This window comes from Rissa tridactyla, chromosome 2 (assembly GCF_028500815.1).
Source record: "Rissa tridactyla isolate bRisTri1 chromosome 2, bRisTri1.patW.cur.20221130, whole genome shotgun sequence".
In the NCBI taxonomy this organism is placed as follows: domain Eukaryota; kingdom Metazoa; phylum Chordata; class Aves; order Charadriiformes; family Laridae; genus Rissa; species Rissa tridactyla.
Window position 1 is genome coordinate 151,554,727 of NC_071467.1, and position 17,856 is coordinate 151,572,582.

Genomic DNA, 17,856 nt, shown 5'->3' on the forward strand with positions numbered 1-17,856 from the left:
AAAAACCACTCTACTCAGCAAGGCTTTGCTGCTGACCCTCAGAGACGAGTGCGGTTCTATTTAACGTGATTTCCTTAACTGCTTATAATCTCATCTAAAAAGAAAAATAATAAAACAATAAAGGTTTTAAAAATTGTGGAAAAACTGCCTACAAAACCTTAATTCAACCCCGTGATGCATGCATTTGAGAAAAGGCTTGGCATAGTATTTTTTAATTGAATACTAAATTCTGTGTGCCTCTCGCATTATTTTGATGCTACGTTAACCTGTTTGAATTCCGTGGGTTAAAATGAAAAGGAACTGTAAAGAGGAAACCTGCAAACTAACCGATGGGGAAGAGAACTCTCTAAGGAAACAATCACAGAGTGGGCTCCGGCTCCTTGCCAGGGCTCGTATTGGCCAACAGAAGGAACATAAATCTTTGCAGAGGGTTTTAAGGTGCCAGAGAATCCTGTACAGGTAAAGCTTTGTCTTTCAAACTTTTCCTTTCATTCACATCTCTCTTGAGGATTTAATTAATAGTATCTTTTGAAGATTTCAATGGAAGGTTATTTCAGATTTCTGATTGGAAACTCTTGAGAGCCGAAATAAAATTGCCAAGATTACTTGCAGTGTTGAGAAGAAAGGAAAGGTGTGACTCTGAGATCCAGCCTGAGCATTGAGTTATTGGAGTCGCTACGCAGAGCAGCCGAGATCCAAGAGATCAGCCCGGTCACCAGCCAAAGGAGAGGAGCATACGTAAAATGTGAAGCGTGGCCACTCCATACTTGGAACAGTAGTGGTTACGATGGTCTTTAATTATAGCTGTGTACTTTCCATCACATCTGTTTCTCCTTCAGTGGCCGGCAAACAGAGGTTGCTCCGGCTGCATTGCTGCCGCTCAGGTCACTTCAGTAGAAGCACTTGGTGTTCACGGGAGCAGCTGCGCTCTGTTGAAATTCTCATCTGCACATATATGTGGCTGTCAAAATGACAATAATTTTAAAAACTTGGACTTTAATACTTCAAATTGAACTTTTGAATTATTGAGCACTTCGTTTTGTGGTTGGTTTTTTTTTCTTAATCTTTTTAATCTGGTTTAACTTTGTCAAGTGGAGCCAGTTCTTCCTATTGTCAGAGGGATGTTGTGAAGATGTTTAAGTACATGGATACAAAGAAGGAATGCAAGAAATTTTGGATTAAGTGAGTGATCACTCAGTGATACCTGTGCAAATTAAAGCTGACTGTCTGCCTAGTGAGCGAGCGTGGCCTATCCTGTGCGCTGAATGAGACAGAAGTCACGTGGAAACATAGCAGGTGGCCATGTAAGTGAAACCTCTGTAGGAAACTGTCTCAGGGACTTGACCTGAAGTTACAGAAGGAGCCATTATTTTCCCCTCAGCTGTGCAGTCTTCTTTTCTTCTGATTATGGGGGTTTTTTTGTAATCTATGCTGAGTTATTTTTATATGCTGAGTCCGCTCTTATCTCTTCCACAAGTCTCGAGGCTTTTCAGATTAATCCCTACAACTGTGTATTAGTCAGAATGTTGATGTATCACATGCCATGCAGAGGGTATCTGCCAGTGGCTTTCAACATTCAGTTTGTACATCCTAAACTTTTTCTGAGGACGATGCAGATGATTATATTATGAATTCAAGTTCATTAGTACGTTTTGCTAGATATCGTTAGCAGGTTTCTTAAAAATAACTCTTTTAATTGCCCTCTTTACATCCTATACACCACAGAAATTGAACACTTGTGGCAATACAGTTTTCTTTTATTGAAACCAGTAGTTTAGCCTGTCCTGCAGAAAAGCTCAAAAAAATCAACTTCTAAAGACATCTTAACTAAAGCAGGGAAATGAAGCACTGACCTAAAGAAAAACTATTGAAGGTAGATTTTTGAATCTTAAAAAAAACAAACCCAAAACTTAGACCTGCTTGAACTTTCTTTTCCTTTCACATGCATGATTTTCTGCTTTTCATCTCAAAGGCAGCAGTTACGCCTGGTCACATGTCTTTTTAAAATGGAAATTTAGTACAGTATCAAAATTAGAAAACATGTTTCCAGATATGACAGTTTTTTCTTCGCACGCTAAAAATTGTTCAATACTATTAATTTTGGTTTTGCTTTAAGGTGTCAACTATTTTTAGCTTCTGAAATTTCAGACAGCTTCATGTCCTTCTGAGGTATCGCTTGCTCACCCAATGGCTACGGCACAGCAAGTGGCTACAGGATTTTGCTTTTAATAAGTATCTAGAACAATAATGCATTGCTATAATAAACCAGGAAATGTTAAAATAGCTTTGTACATGAAAAGGTACAACATAAGAATTATGTCTTGCTGTTTTGAAAACAGGATATTAATAATGTTGAAAACTCCAGGAGCACTTCTGTGAGCCGCTCCTTGGAGTTGGCATGCAGTTTCTTCTTTGTCCTGACATGGAGTCCTCTCTTCATTCCAAAAATGAGGACCCATATATTTATAGCAATTTTGTTGGCTGTTGAACACATTTTTTTGAATGTAATATATTCTGAAAGTAATCTTTAATTTAATTAAAAACTTAAAAAATAGAATATCAATGGATGGGACAGCATAAATTTGATTGAATGAATAGTGAAGCACTGGGAAAGCTGCTTGCATTTGAAGTTGACACCCATCTTGCTGCTGAGAGCTGCTTAATGTCTTGGAGAAGTTACTCAGTTAGCCAGAGGCCTGGAAGAAGCAGAAGTAAAGAGCATTCATTTTGCTTTCTTCATCCCAGCATACTTACTCCATAATCAGGGGAGTTTGTCCAGCTACTTCTTCACCTATAGTCTCTGTTTTCTTCTGCTTTGCAGCACAGTAACATGTCTCAGACTTCACTCAGGCTGTAACAATTTCCTATTCTCATAGCAAAATCTAGCGACAAATAAGACCCTAAACTGTAAAGGTTTGAGAGGAAGAGTATCTTTTGCTGTCAGGGGTGGGAGGCTGGCAGACCCATGGAAGAGGGTGAAGGAACTGGCAGAGCAATGCCACAAGAAACCCCTTGTGTTCCTGCCGCTCGGTGAACGTCCACCCATCACTCCAACGAGCTCCATCATTTGGTGCTTTGCAATGTGATCACTTGGGCGGTCAAACAGTTTCCCTCTCAAGCATCTAATGCACCATTATTTTTCAAGTATGTTTTGTGATGCTTTATAGTTTAGCTTTAAGATATTAAACAAAAGCGGTAGAAGAAACTATTGCTTTATGAGGGTTTCTCAAGTCTGTTTTGGTTTGCTGTCATAATGGTGGTGTGCATGTAGAGGGCAGGACCTACAATGAGCCAACATGTTTACTGTTTAACTTCACTAGATCCAATTTAATTCTCCTATCAGTGAAATCCTTAACAGGTGACGATTCCAGCTATTAGGTCTGTCACTTGGATCTTTTTGTTGGAATCAAATAATATGGTTGAAGCCTTAATTTTTCCCACGTATGCTGATTGCTGATGTGAGATTGTACTGTCACATCAAGAGCTACACGCTATTTCAGTGTAGTCACACCAAACGTTTCAGAGAAGGACAGTCAATGAGCTAAGTCTCAGGGTTTCAATATGCAAGTGTTTACTTCCCCCCCCCCCCCCGCCCGATGTCGGATTATATCATGAAATCATGTTAAGGACAATGCATTCAGATGTGGTGGGACAGCTGCAATTAGTCTGTACCTTAACAAAATGTCTCTCACAATTTTATATTGGAACAGAACGTGTAATATTTCTGTAACATGCCTTTGAAGCTCATGAATGTGTTTTCTGATATAACTAAAAATGGTGAGCGTTAGAAGACTTTCATATAAATCCTGCATTTTTGAAGATATGCACAAATAAGAATACCTGGTCACTCTGCTGTTCTGCTTGAAGCGTAAAGATGTCCTTGACAAAATGTTGAATTTTTTTTAGCCATGCATATGGTCATACTTTACTGTTTCTGCTTCTCCTTTACTCATCGCAGAAAACTTTTTTCAGTGTTGAAATGGCTTCTGTGTTACTGAATGCACAGTTGCTCCTAGCAAGTGCTGTAAAGACTCTATCTGTTGAAGTGACAGCTGTAAAGACTCTATCTGTTGAAGTGACAGTCATGATTTCCTTTGTGCTTTGAAATTGCTATCACGCCTAAAGAGGAGTATTGTGAAGAGGTTTGTTGCCCTTACTATTGAAAAATTAAATATTTTTTGTGGAAAAATTAAATATTTCAGGTTTGAAATCTGGGGTTTCAAAATTGTAAGTGCTAGCAGGATTTGTTTTCCAAATTTACGGGCAGATGTAGGCACACGCGTTGTGTATTCAGTAGGTGGACGGCAGGGCGAGCAGAGGTGTGCAGGGTACAAGGCTCAGCCGCTCCTGCAGAGCCGCTCTCAGTCATGGAGTTGATGCTGATTTGTGACTATAATGGGTTATTGAGATACTATTCAAAGTTAGATGAAATAAGAAAGATCTAATGATTTGGGTATAGAGGATATTATGTTACTGGAAATAATCTAATTGGCACAGCTTGCAGATGGCACATTTCTGGCTGCTGCTCTGTTAACTGCTTGTCACTGCTTCTGGAGGAAAGAATTTATTTGGTGGCGTTTCTTATCGCTAATCTATTTTTAGAAACTTTCTGAAGTTAAGTTAGAAAAAATTGTTTTTCAAGAGCTGGAGTTAATGTATAAGCATTTCTTAAATAAAACCTTTAATTTCACATGGTACCATGCAAAAATAACTTTCCTTTTACCTTTCCACTTCCTCTTTTCCGATCTCTAAGATCAGTTCTTAGTTTCAAGTTTAAAACTGACTTTGTGTTATGCCAGTTTTTTTCTCACCTTCAAACCCGTCTATCTGTTATTTGCTTAAATGTGGCCATTTCAAATTTGCTTTTAGAGAACATGGTAAAGGAGGTTTTTCTGTACACAGACGTTGGTTAAATAACCTGGGGGAGGAGGAGGTGCCGTGTAAGTACTTCCTGAATAAATTCCACCAGAGGAAGTAAAAGGATAGTCTTAAGAACAATTTTTAGCCTAAGTATACGAGGTTACTACATGTGTACAAAACAAACTCTAAGCTGCTGATTAATAAATTAAACACAAATACGCTTCTGCAGACATGGCTTTCCTGGCTTTTTTTTTCCACAGAAGCCTGTCTGCCGTCTCCACCTGTCCTGGGATTTCTCCAGCTCTTCACTGAATTGAGAAAACTGCCTCCTCCCACTCTCACTTCTCATTGCGGTGTGGTTAGCAGCAGGCCAGGAGCTCCGGGAAGCTGGAGCCCCGGGCTCTGACCTTGCACAAAGCTGAGAGAGGTCTGGGGAACTTCGTGTTCTGTCTCGGCACCCCTCACCTCCCTTCCAGCTGGGAGGAGCGGTTAGAAACTCCCTACCAGTTAGCTTGTAAATGTATGCTTTTCTTTGTCATCAAAGGAGACTACTTCTATATGTTAGAATAATTGCAAAAAAAAGCAACCAAACAAACAAAGCAAACCAAAGATGGGAGAAGTTGTCTTTCTCTGAAACATGCCTTTCTACGTTCTGAAAATAAATGCAGCTTGTCGTTAGGCCTTGCAAGCCTAACATGGAGGGAACCTGTGAAATTCTACTCATATGAAGTCATTTCAGATGTAGTCAGTTAGTTAAAACTTGTGATTACGTTGACTGTCTAAAATATTTTATTAGGTTTAATGAACAGAAATATTTTTTTGATAGATTAGTTGAATCTGTGGGATAGGTGTAGGGTTGAACGTTTATCTAAAGGAACTATTAATATTGTAGTACTTTTTTTTTTATTCCTAACAGTGGAATGCTTTATGTTCCTCATGCAATGAGGTTGTACGGAGCCTGAAACACTTGCTGAGGGTGTTCAGTTTTTCTCCAGGAAGCTGTGCATTAAATTCAAGAGTATTGTATTTGTTCACTGACATTTTCCTATTAATAATAAGATTTTTTTTAGTCGGTCTTCAGTGTATGAGTTAATAATGAGTTTAAAAAATTAAAATAGGTATAGAAATCACCCTTTGATGTATTTGCATCTTGGGCAATGAAGGTGATTGAAATATGGACCTGGGTATACATAACTTTTAAGATACAGAGTAGGAAAAAACTGTCCTGTCCTATTTCTTCTCAAGAGATCTACCAGCTGCAGCAGTGTGTAGCTAATTCAGCATGACTTCAGAAAGCAAAATGTACCTTCCCATAGATACTTTCTGACAACTGGCTCATCTTTTCGGATTATTGGCAAGAACCACATTAAGCCGTTCTGTCACTGATCCTTTTTTCGTCGTTATAATTCCTTTGCTCAGCAGGGTAAACTACAAATTCTCTTGGAAATTCCCCGCTGGTAAGCTGAGAGAAGACGTACTCCGTGTGACAGGACAGCTGAACGTGGGCTGACATGTCCACAACGCAGCCGGTCATGCAGGGTGGCTTCTGAGCAGCCCAGATTAGCCTGTGCTCAGGGTAGAAGAGCGAAGTTCAGAATTGAAGATTAGGTGCCACCTTTTTGTTTTGCTGTACCTAGCGGCAGGTTAAATTATCATAGAATAAATATATCACTTGGTTATCCTGATTCGTTTCTCCAGGGATTTGATAAAGCATCCGTTCTACCTGGTATATCATCTGACACCAACGGTGTAGATGTAGACACGAAAGCAAAGGAAGCAGCGTACCCTAAATCCAAAAGGAATTTGCGCACTTTTTAGTTGCACTGAAAGCAAGCAAACTCAACTTCAGAAAACAAGAAATTGTGATTAAGGTGGTATTTTGAGCTTGAGAAGGATCTCTTTCCCTTGGCGCTGCACTTGTTAGTTCTTCCACTATATTGCACCGTGTATTTCTGTTTGGGCACAGGGGCAGCTGTTGCTATGTACAAGTACTCCTGGAATCACTGATGCAAAATGCAGTAAGAAAGCACTACAGGCTTCCCGAAGAGAAATGTGTGGCAATGATGAGTGATGAAGAAAATATTTTACATGTGTGGGGAAAACTATATTATGGTCACAGGTCCATGCAAGTCTGTTTAACAGAGATCTTGGACGTCATACCTGGACCAAAGGCTCATCTAAATTAAAACTTCCAAACATCTATTTTCTGCTTTTACTCTAGCTAGAAATTAAAAACAAGGTCTGTGTTTTTGAAGAGTACTTTTACAGTTTGAATACATGTAATAAGATTGTAAAACTCATATCTCTGTAACCTCGTCAAATTGAGGAAAGTGGCTTTATAAAATGTTATTTCTGATCGGTATCATAGTTTCTAAATAAAAAATTTCTTTTAAAGTGTTTATTCCTAGTTCTACAACAGCTGCAAAGAAACATGAGAAAAATGGTGTCCTGTATTACACTCATGTTTAGACCTTTTGTTGCTTCTCCCACTGTTTTTTTTCTAGCAGTTCGTGACTGGGTTAGGGACCCAAGCATTAATATACACAAGGGATGATGAGGGTAGGAACGCTGGACAAAATTAAGCTTCCTTCTACACTGACAATGGCTTTTTGAAAGAAATAAGACTGAACACTCTCTTGACACTGGTTTCATCTGTTTCAGGCTGTAAATTTGTCTGAAGAAGGTTTGGAGTGGCAAAGCTTGGCTGGCCAAGAGAGCTCTCTGCCCAGGGCATGGCACCTGCAGCAAGAGCGTGGCTGTTGTTTGCAAGCTTTAGGAGCTCCTAGCTGATCTTGCTGCCTTTTTCTTTTTTCCCCTTAAGCTTATTCTTAGTCACATATTATTTTTTTGATTCCAGTTTGCCTGCACTATTGCTCTGAATTAGTTAGAAATAGGTGATCTATATCTGTATGGCAGCACGCCTGCACTGATAAGCCAGGCTGAACAGCAGGATGGCTTTGCTTTGGGTGGGCACGATGCTGTGACACCTACGAGGGTTTTGGTTGGACGCTGGCTTCTGTCGGGCCAAGATGGAACATGTGCAGATGGAGCTGTCTTCTGCTTGCAGAAGAGTCTGTATACAAAGGGAGATCCTTCTGTGCAGTATACAGCATGCCGTAGTTTTCTGTGAGTTCAGTGATGGTAATACTGTCAGCATCTTATAGCAGCTCCTAGTGAGTTAAACTTGTCCAGGATTACTCTGCCGCGCTGCTGTCCCCCCTCGTACTTTCTGCAGCTGGGACTCACAATTTCTGCACGATTAGGGAAGTTTCAGACATCTCTTCCCAAATATATTTAAATTAGAATGTTAGAGAGAACCAGGGGTAAAGCTGAAGGCTGAATGGATTTTGTGCAAGGGAAGTTATCTCAGTTTGCTAATACACAGTTTACCTGCTAACTCCGGGGTGGAGGTTTGGGTACATCTTGACCCTAAAAGTGTCTCTTTCCTTTCAGGTGATTGCCAGGTATCTTCTCCCAGGTATGTTCTTCATTAGGTACCTTGTCATACTGGGCAAGAATCACCTGTGCTAATTAGTTGTGAGCATTTTATATGCTGGAATCTGAGCTAGTCCTGCTACATTCATTTCACTTGGTCTTGGAGAGAAATAAGCACTTCTACAGGGCAGCCCACCTCTCCTGCAATGGGTGGCTGTCAGCGTACGCTAGGCATCCATTGGAAGCACCAAATATATTCTGTTTTTAAAAAGTGTGAAATTCTTTGTTTGCATAGCCACCGAAGAGGAAAATGAAACAAGAAGACATAATTTTATGTGTTGTTTACTACTGGTTCGTCTGATGCTGTATCCGGTGGAGCATCCTGATCTAGTGGGAGGTGTCCCTGCCCATGGCAGGGGGATTGGAACTAGATGATCTTTAAGGTCCCTTCCAACCCTAAAAATTCTATGATTTTATGAGTATGTTAAGGTGTAATTGATAACACACTGTTTCTCAATCCAGGCATTGCATCATGACTGGGAGACATGTACCTGTCCTTAAACTATTTAATTCCATGTAATTTGCATTAGTAAATCTATAAAACTGTACCAAATGAGTTATAATAATGTAGATAGGTATTTAAGAAGGGGTAGGTATATGTTATTGATAACAGTAATAGCTTGGCTTGAACTGTGCTATCAGCAGGTAAGATGACTGGGAAGTCTTTAAGCAAGGAGACTCAGAAGTGAGAAATAAAGTAGGGCTTTTCATGAGCAGGTCAGCAGACCACCTCGTGTGTTTTTTAAGTTTATCTTGAATAGGTTAGAGTAATTTAGTAACATTAATTTATATAGTTAAAAATCATTTTATTACAGTATGATGAAAGGAATGAATGTAGTGCTTTTGAGCAGTGTTCCTGTTGCAGTGGACTCGTGTTCATGTGCAGATTCCTTTTAGCGTGTGCCCCAAGATCTTCTTTGAAATGTTATCTCTAAGCTTGAATTGAGATAGATGAGAATTCATCCCATGTGGGCTGCCCACCTGCTAGTTTTTAAAGTTTTTACTGTGCAAGTATTGGTTTTCATTCTCATGTACAGTTCATATAGGCGTAGCCATTGTGCTACTTTCATCTGTGCATGTGTATCACATTCTTCTCCACTTATTGTGTCGTGTTCCCAACATATTGAGTCATGTTCTTTATCACGTGAGAGTTGGGTTTCTTTTTAACTCTTTTGGTTCTCAGCTGAGTTGCATCTTCTCTGTTTCGTTGTTCCCTTTTCCATTCCTGCTCTGTTCTCAGCTCAGGTGCTTAGAGTACAAAGTTGGGGGGGGGGGGGTGTCTCCTCCTTGCAGGATTTACAACAATTTTGTGCACCCTATAGGTTAGCTGACTGTCAAATAGTTTGCAGTGCTTTTCAAGGATGTTAGGCACTTCATAAATAATTGTGGTTATTTATATGTATATATGTGTATATAAATATACATGTGTATTCTTTATATATATTTTATAAAAAACCATATTTTTCTTTCTTACTCTTCATAGAGGTCACCTCTGATACTAATGAATACAAATAACAGGTACAGTTTTATTATGTTTTATGTTTTTACTGCTTTTCCTTGGTTTTGGGGCTCATCTTGCTCTAGACCCTTTTGTACTCTGGGGTGCACTTGCTTTTTTTGGTATTGGGAATACATAGCATCATTATTGGTACCCCAAAGGTCATGGGATTTGGCCAGTTTCATTTGCATGATCCTTTCATACTTTCTTGTGGTGTGTCACTATGGGACTGCAACTTTCTTGATCTGACGATCAGCTTTGTCCTGAAAGATCTTCACAGTTCAGACTTGTCACCTCTCCAGTTTGTTGTGCTTTGTGGATCCGAACTATGCTCTTCTCACAGTAGCGGGAAACGTGTCATATTTTTGTCTTTTGTTTATCAGAACTTAATATTTCTCCATGGCTACTCCAAGCTTGTGAAGCAGCTGAGAGCAAACTATCATGACACTCACAGCAACCACTGAAACTGCTGTACACTAGAGTTCTTACAACTACCAGGTTGTAAACCTCGTTCTGTATGGAACGAGAAGAAGGGTTTCTGTTTTGTTGCAGGTAGTTCAATGACCTTGTCCTCTCAATACTAGAAAGACCTTGAACCTCCCCCTCCCAAAACGTTCCTACAAGTAAGAAATTGCTTATAGTTTCTGTGTTTCTTCCAGAAAACTGTGGTGGTGAACATACTGTAAACAGCATGTAAGAGGCTTTGTCATTACCACAAGTTGTTAGGATGGGAGTATAAAAAAAACTGTCTCCTACAGAACAAATGGAAAAATCAGGGATGGTTTATCAATGAATGTAGAAACAACAGAAGGCAATGTACTTCAAGCATTTAAGAGGCATATTTTTGGAGGGAAAAAAAAAAGAGTTTCTATTTAGTCATTCATCCATTTCCCTGACATAGATAAAAAAGGCGGGGGGGGGGGGGGGGGGGGGGGATTAATGAAACTTATGCCAGCTATCTGGCATTCTGGCATACTGTTCTAGCTAACAGAAACAAATTACAGAACTTCAGGTAGATGGAGGCGTACACCTAAGAAAACAGTTTTCGGGCTTTGGGCCATGAACCAGACTTAGGTGGTGTTAAGGTTGAGAAGGACTGTTTCTTTGTGTAAGCTATTTCCCAACTTCTTGTTGGTGTCTTTCATTTTTTAAGTATTCAGTAGGGGCTGTTGTGAGGGAGATGATGCTGAATAGAGGGAAAAAGTAACATGTCTAATGCGGAATGAACATATTCTGAGATGCCTGATGACATTTGAGCCTCTTCTACTTCTGTATTATTTGGGAACTGAAATAGCAAAGTTGGTTCCTTGAAGTCATGCCTTTTATGTAGATCTTGCTGTGGTCAGCTGCAATTTTATCCCTTCACTGAGTAAACTGCTGTAATGTGCTTTGTTTAGGACATGGGAATCCAGTTAGAAGGTATAGCTGCGTAGAATAGCAGTACTGCCTTACTGTGGGAAAAGCCTGAGAACAAACCATCAGTGGATCCTTTACACTGATTTCTAGGGTGTTTATGGGTGTGGGTAAAGGTTTCGGTAATTATGAAGGTCTTAATTGATCTGAATACCTGGGAGGTCACTCTCGCTTGATGGTGAGAACATGAAAAGGCGAGAAGACGCAGCTGGGCTGTTGGGTTAGGCACGGTGCCGTGGAGATACAGCTTCTGGGCATGGCCAACTCGGAGTATAGGCAGAATGAACTCATGCCTCCTGTGTCCATCAGATGCAGAAATGCCTAAACATGACATTGTCACATGGAATATTAAGGTATGTTTCTAGCCAGGAAGATTTAGGCTTGTTTGCTGCTCATGTGAAATGTGTTGGGTTTTTTTAAGAATCAGATGCACAGCAGCCTGTGAACTAAATAAACTTCACCTCACACTCAAAATGCCTTTCAGCTAAATCTAAGAAATAAGTGAGGCTTAAATTGTTAATGCCTCAGAAACCGATTGGGGGGGTGCGTATTGGGCTCCCCTACTCATGGAGCTCATTTTCTGGAATGAATTGTCCCCAACAGAGCAATAAGGACTATTGATATTCAGGCTGATACAGCACAATGTATCTGTAGGTGTTTCTTTCATAATTTTGAAAAACTGCAGGTAATTGTCTGTCTACAAAGATGAGTATCAAGTTACAAAAACAAAACCTGTAATAGGAAGGAGCTTTCCCGTACTTATCACAGTAACAACTCAATAAGATGATAACAACTCAATAAGATAACTTCAGTAAGATGGGAACTATTCAGTTATTTTTTCTTCTAATTCTAAGCTAATTTGTAAAGATTTGATGTTAGCATTATTTTGCCGTATCCTTTTATCTAATATATCCTAATCTGAGAAAAACTGTGGAAAAGGGGAAAAAACAAGGACTTGCTCCTACTTATGCAGTTCTTTTCTTGTTTTTCTTCATGTATTAATTTCCAATTATTTAAAATCTCAAGAAAAGTAGAAAACAGAGTCTCATATGAATCAGGGTTCTACGCAAGTTGTTTATTTATGTTTTGCTTCTGGGAAAGCACAGAGGAGCCGTTTCATCTTCCTGTAAAATCTTTGTGTAGTAGATTTGCTCGTGCAATGTGTGTATTGTATTAACTTAATTTGTATTACTGTGTATTTGTAAATAATGCTGTTGGAGCTGGATCTTATAAGCAAGTCTTAATAGTTTTCATTTCTTTCAGATCTGTTTGCAAACTATCACTTAATTGGGCTGGTTTATTGATCTCACAGAGATTACGCATCTGACACTTTGCACCAGTTAATAAACGGTTTTGTTGGCTTTCTTTAAACTGAATATTTGAGAACGCACAGTTCTGTTATGCTGTAGAATTTAAATTGCTTATGTGCTGGAATATTTACTACCCTCTTTGTTGTTTCATTTCAGAATGACCTTATTTAAAAATGTATGAGGCTATTTATAATCGACTCTGTGGCAGTGATTAAAGAGGTGTGAATAATAGCTTATTGGAAGTTGACAGCTCCTTGTTTGCTAAACTGCTGTTAGAACGTTTATGCTGCTCAGTTGTACCTCATTTTTCTGAGGGGAAGCTGCATTTTGACAAATGCATAGAACAGGTATATGTGGCGGACATTTTTATTATTAAAAACAACATTTTATTTTTATTTCTTTAACTGCATAAAGTTAATTAATTGCTTACCCAATGTTTAAAGATCTCTTTAGTGTGTTATTAAAATAAGAGTGAAGAAATCCATTTTTACTTGGAAGATCAGATGTTCTTCCCAAATCGAAGTAGTAGCTCCAAACGAATTTGATCAAGCAGTCAGTCATCTGCCTTTCTGATGAGATTAAGACTGGTCTCTGACGTTTTTTCTTAGATTAGGATTCTAAATATCTCGAACTCCAGGAAGGCGATCGAGTACGTTTTTCATTGCCATTCAAAAATAAGAACGAAGGAAAAAAGGACTGTGACTTATTTAGTTGCAAATCACGTTGAAGTAATTCAGGTTTTTGTAACAACATACATAGATACCAATGAGCTTGTAGATAAGATTGATAATCAGATAATACTCACTGTTTATGCATACAGCTGATAAGCACAAATAACTTGTCAGCTTATGCTTTGCCATTTCTAGTATCTCATTTGACCTAGTAGACCTATTTTAAAGGTGAACAGTAATTAAAGCCCCCATTCAGTCTTGTGTCTTGGCTAATGGGAATAAGTAGTTCATTGTAGGTCTGTACACCCCATGGTGACAGTGTAAAACATAAGACATTTTAAATTATTTTGGAGAGAGTATGTCAGAAATTTGCGAGGACTTTCATGTGCATATTGAGTTTCTTGCAACCAAAAATCGGTAATCATTTTTCTTCACTTCAGTGTTTTCTTTTAGCAGTCACCTGAACATACTTTAAATCTTACTGCACGCATCAGAACTGTTTATTCAAAGTGTTTAATAAGTGGTGCAGAAATTCATTGTTTCATATTTTCATATTGGCTTATTACTAAGAACGTGTTACTGATATTACTGGACTGTCATGCTTAATGGTACAAATCACAGTAGAATTATAGAAAGAATTTATGATTTTGCTAGATCCTTTAAAAATTCTTAACAGAATAAGCGGTTACTAATAAAAAGCTATTATACAGGGTATCTCTCCCTAAGTGTTAGCTCATAATTTCACAGGTTTTACCCCATAAGGCACTAAAATGAGAGAGTGTAGAATCAGTATTCCAAGTGCGTTGAGTTAATAGACTACTGTAGGATCTAGATATTGTTTAAATAAATATACAGTGAAATTAATTTGCATTACTTCTGTTCTTAAGAACTAGATTATGCTTTACACAGAACAGGGATGCTGTTTCATAAGTGCGTTCAAATTATATTAATATATATTCTTTCAGTTGTTCTAGTTGATAACACCACTCTTCACTCAGCCTCCTCAAAACGCCACTCTACTTAAGCTGGCCCAAAATGAATGTGATGTTTCACTCGGGAGTTGTCTGGTTTGTGGCGTTGAGTGTTTCCATTCTAGGTAGTCAGTCAAAATGCCTGAGAATTCTCCTGGAGAAAGGAATCTGAATATCCTATGGCTTGAAGAAACGAGTATGTAGCTTTGCAAAACAGAGAGACTTTAATTAAAAAAAAAAAAGGAATAACAAAATTCTGGAACTATGTAAGTTTTTCTAACTACTTAAAATGCTTTATATTGCATTTATATTCTTTATTTGTGGCTTATTCTCATAAAAATGCCCTAAGATTGTACTTTTTCACCTAAAAAAATATTAGCTGAACATCATAGGATAGGCTTTAATATATACTTTCGTGTCTTATTTTTTTATTTCTTCAAGGCTCCTAACTTTTCTGACCTCCTCTTGTATGTTTAACCTCACTTCTGTGTTACTTGGGAATGCATTACTGCTGTCCTTTCAGTACGCTATTTATTGATGGTCAGCAGCCACGTTACGATTTGACCAGCTCTTGAGCGGAGTTACCTTAAGTTCTTCGTCATCCTGGCCAACCCAAAAGTTTTATGTCTCCAAAGTAACCTGTCATTGTTCAAAACCCCTTGTCAGAGAGAGTTTATATCTTTTTTGTGTTAAGGAAGTTTGTTTCCTTTTACAGTTTTTAATGGCTTTAAGTTGATAGGAGTGGTAGTACGGCATTGTAATAAGTCAGAGAAGGAATCTGGACTGAAGCCAACGTGGGGAATGTTCGCATGTGTTTCTATGCACCATGTAGTAATATTGAGCTTGGAAAAGTTTAATTACCCACTCTGTTCCCTCTTTATGGTTTGTTTTTTTTCTTTCCTTACTGAATACTTGTGTGGCCTTGAGTTTGTTAATCAACAGACCTCATAAGTGAGCCAGATGATGTATTGTTACAGTACCTTTTACAGCTGCTGGTTTCCGGAGTACAGTGATTACCTGCAGTGGCCAAAACTAGTTATTTCCTATTAGAGTACAGTGATTACTAATTGATCTAAATTTAGCTGGTAAAACAAAGTCAATTTTCACTTTTACACTGAAGAGTTTTTAAAATCATGTAGTATTTAAACTGTAAAGTGAAGCCTTGTGAGTCTGTTCTTAATTTTTTACTCTTTATCTCTCTGATTTCCTCATCCTCCAGAAAGAACCAATTTGTCATTTATATCAGCTTGCAAAAAGACGGTTGTTCTGAAGGCAAGGGTGAATTTACTGACTCATATTTTCGGGGAGGGATATTTATTTCACCTCACATGTCTCATGTTGGGCTTTAAAAAAAAAGAAAAAATTGTGGGAAGAGATTTCATAGGTGTGTCTCTCAGTTCTGACCAGTCCACAACAGATGTCTCAAGCTTCTACACAGTGTCTTTAACCACAAAGGTTCATCCTAATAGTACTCTTCCTTAACAGTCTAGGAGTCAAGAAAAGCTATTGATCTGACTTTGGATCCCAAGAGCAGTATGGATGTACTTGGTTATTACTGGTATATACCATCATATTTTCAACTATTTCATTAGACTTTTTACCAGGCAGCGCTTCGTACTGGCTGTAGCACCTTTGAGTGATGTACTCTCTGCTGGAAGGAAAGTTAGGACAACTGTTAGACGCGGAATCTTTCCATACAATCCTCAGCACAGTGGAAACGGATCTTTTCCCCCTGTACTCCTGCCTTTCGCAGAAGTGCTATTTCTGTCAGGCTACCTTGCGGGGTTGTGGGGTTTTTCTTTTTAAACGTTGCTCATGTCATCCTTCCACCTTAATTTTGGCCGTTTGTCTCTCATGGGCGTATTGATTTCCTATTCAGTCACTTCTTCTCAGTAGCCTTCTGCTTACTGGCTGTGCTCGTGTCGTAATCCTTACTACGCTTCCCTGCACCTCCCGTTCTCTAATGGCATCACAGCTTTCAAAAAACTCAATTCCCCTCCAGAAGTAATCAGGCGTTGACTTAGCCTCTTCCCTGATTCTGGTCATTTTAGGAGATCATGGTCATGTTAGTTACACTTGTAACCATAAAGATGTGTCAGGTATTTTTAGGAGACTCAGAAGATTAGATAGATCTTAAAAATGGATCTGGGTATCTTTTGGAAAAATTATCAGAGATTGGAGAACATATTTTTCATTTTAGAAGATCCAAAACTCAGGTCAGATCACACTTTAATGCTTCATTATTCAAATTCCGTGTCTCTTTGTTCTTTTTGCCTTAGGATATAAATGGTTGTAAGCCTAGAGATGTTTGATATCTGAGATATTAACAGCCAACTATCCATTATTAAGATTCACAAATGGAGTAACTGGTTAAAATGTTTTCTATTTATTAGCATTATTGTTATTGCTGTTATGCGTTTCTGTAGCATGTCAGCTGATCTGATAGAGCAAGTAAGATTCTTAAAAACTAAAATTTCCTGTAGAAATACTGTATATAAAATTAAAGGATTATGTATGCTAAAATAGCTACACATAACACTATGCCTTTGCTGTCTTCAGTATCTCTCTGGCTTGTAATTTTAACCAGATAGCTCTTGAGAAATTTCTAAGAGATTGGCTGTGAAGCAGTCACAAACAATTCGCAAGGCATTTGAAAGTTTTTCTCCCTTTATAGAAGTTCTGTCTCTTCGTAAGAGACCAGATACAGTAAGCTTGAAAATCATTTGCCTCGTCAACAAAATAGTTTTATTTTTAAGCCAAACACTCCCATTGTGGTTTGTTAGTGCTCAGCTGCTTTCGTAGCAGCCTTTACAAAGAGAAAGTCTCTGTCTTGAAGTGACTGACAGATGTGTCTTACTGTCCTCCTCAGTATTCATCTGAAGTCAGGCATGTCTTTGTTACCTTCTTACCGTCTTTTCCATTCATTGACAAAAGCCTGACAAAATTAAGTTTAAGAATGCCTGTAATGCATGTAAGGTCATTTACATGAATAAATATTGGGTTGGATATTTTCTCCTTTTTTTTTTTTTTTTGGAAACTGGTCTCTTTATTTAAGCTACCCCATAGTTGATCCTTTGTTAGATTCTTCTTTATCACTGTTCATTCACCTTACAGTGAATTTCAATGTCAAATGGAACAGATAAGCTCTTTTAAATTAAAGTCTCAAAATGTTTAAGTTCATTCTTGTGTAGACAGTGGGAATTTGGAGGTGTTGGACTAAACTGAATACAGTTATTCATCACCATTAACAAGTCTTGGAACATACATGCTGTACAGTAAATTCCTGTATCATAGTTAAAATCCCACACTTGTCTTTTATGGACTGATATTTTAAATCATCTTCATTTGCTAGACTCTTTTTTAAAGTATTTATTTGTTGGGAACCTTTTACAAGCTTTACTGTGCTGTGTGTTGATCCTGTACAAACATGAGCACATGCTTTCTTGGAAATTCAGTGTATCATGTAGCTGCATACTATAAAAAGTAATTATGAATATTTAAGAAAGGTTTTAGCATTAGCTTATTAGCTACTATCCATTCAGTTCATATTACAGTAATGTTGCACTAACTGAAGAATGTCAGAGAATGGTTTGGGTTGGAAGTTCCAATCCCCCTGTCATGGGCAGGGACACCTTCCA

The 17,856-nt window shown here is 38.4% G+C and overlaps 1 protein-coding gene across 1 annotated transcript in view; it reads left to right on the forward strand.

The window, feature by feature from the left end:
* Positions 1-17,856, forward strand: part of ZEB1 (zinc finger E-box binding homeobox 1) — a 125,552-nt gene that overhangs the window by 65,964 nt on the left and 41,732 nt on the right. The gene's annotated exons all lie outside the window — the stretch shown is intronic.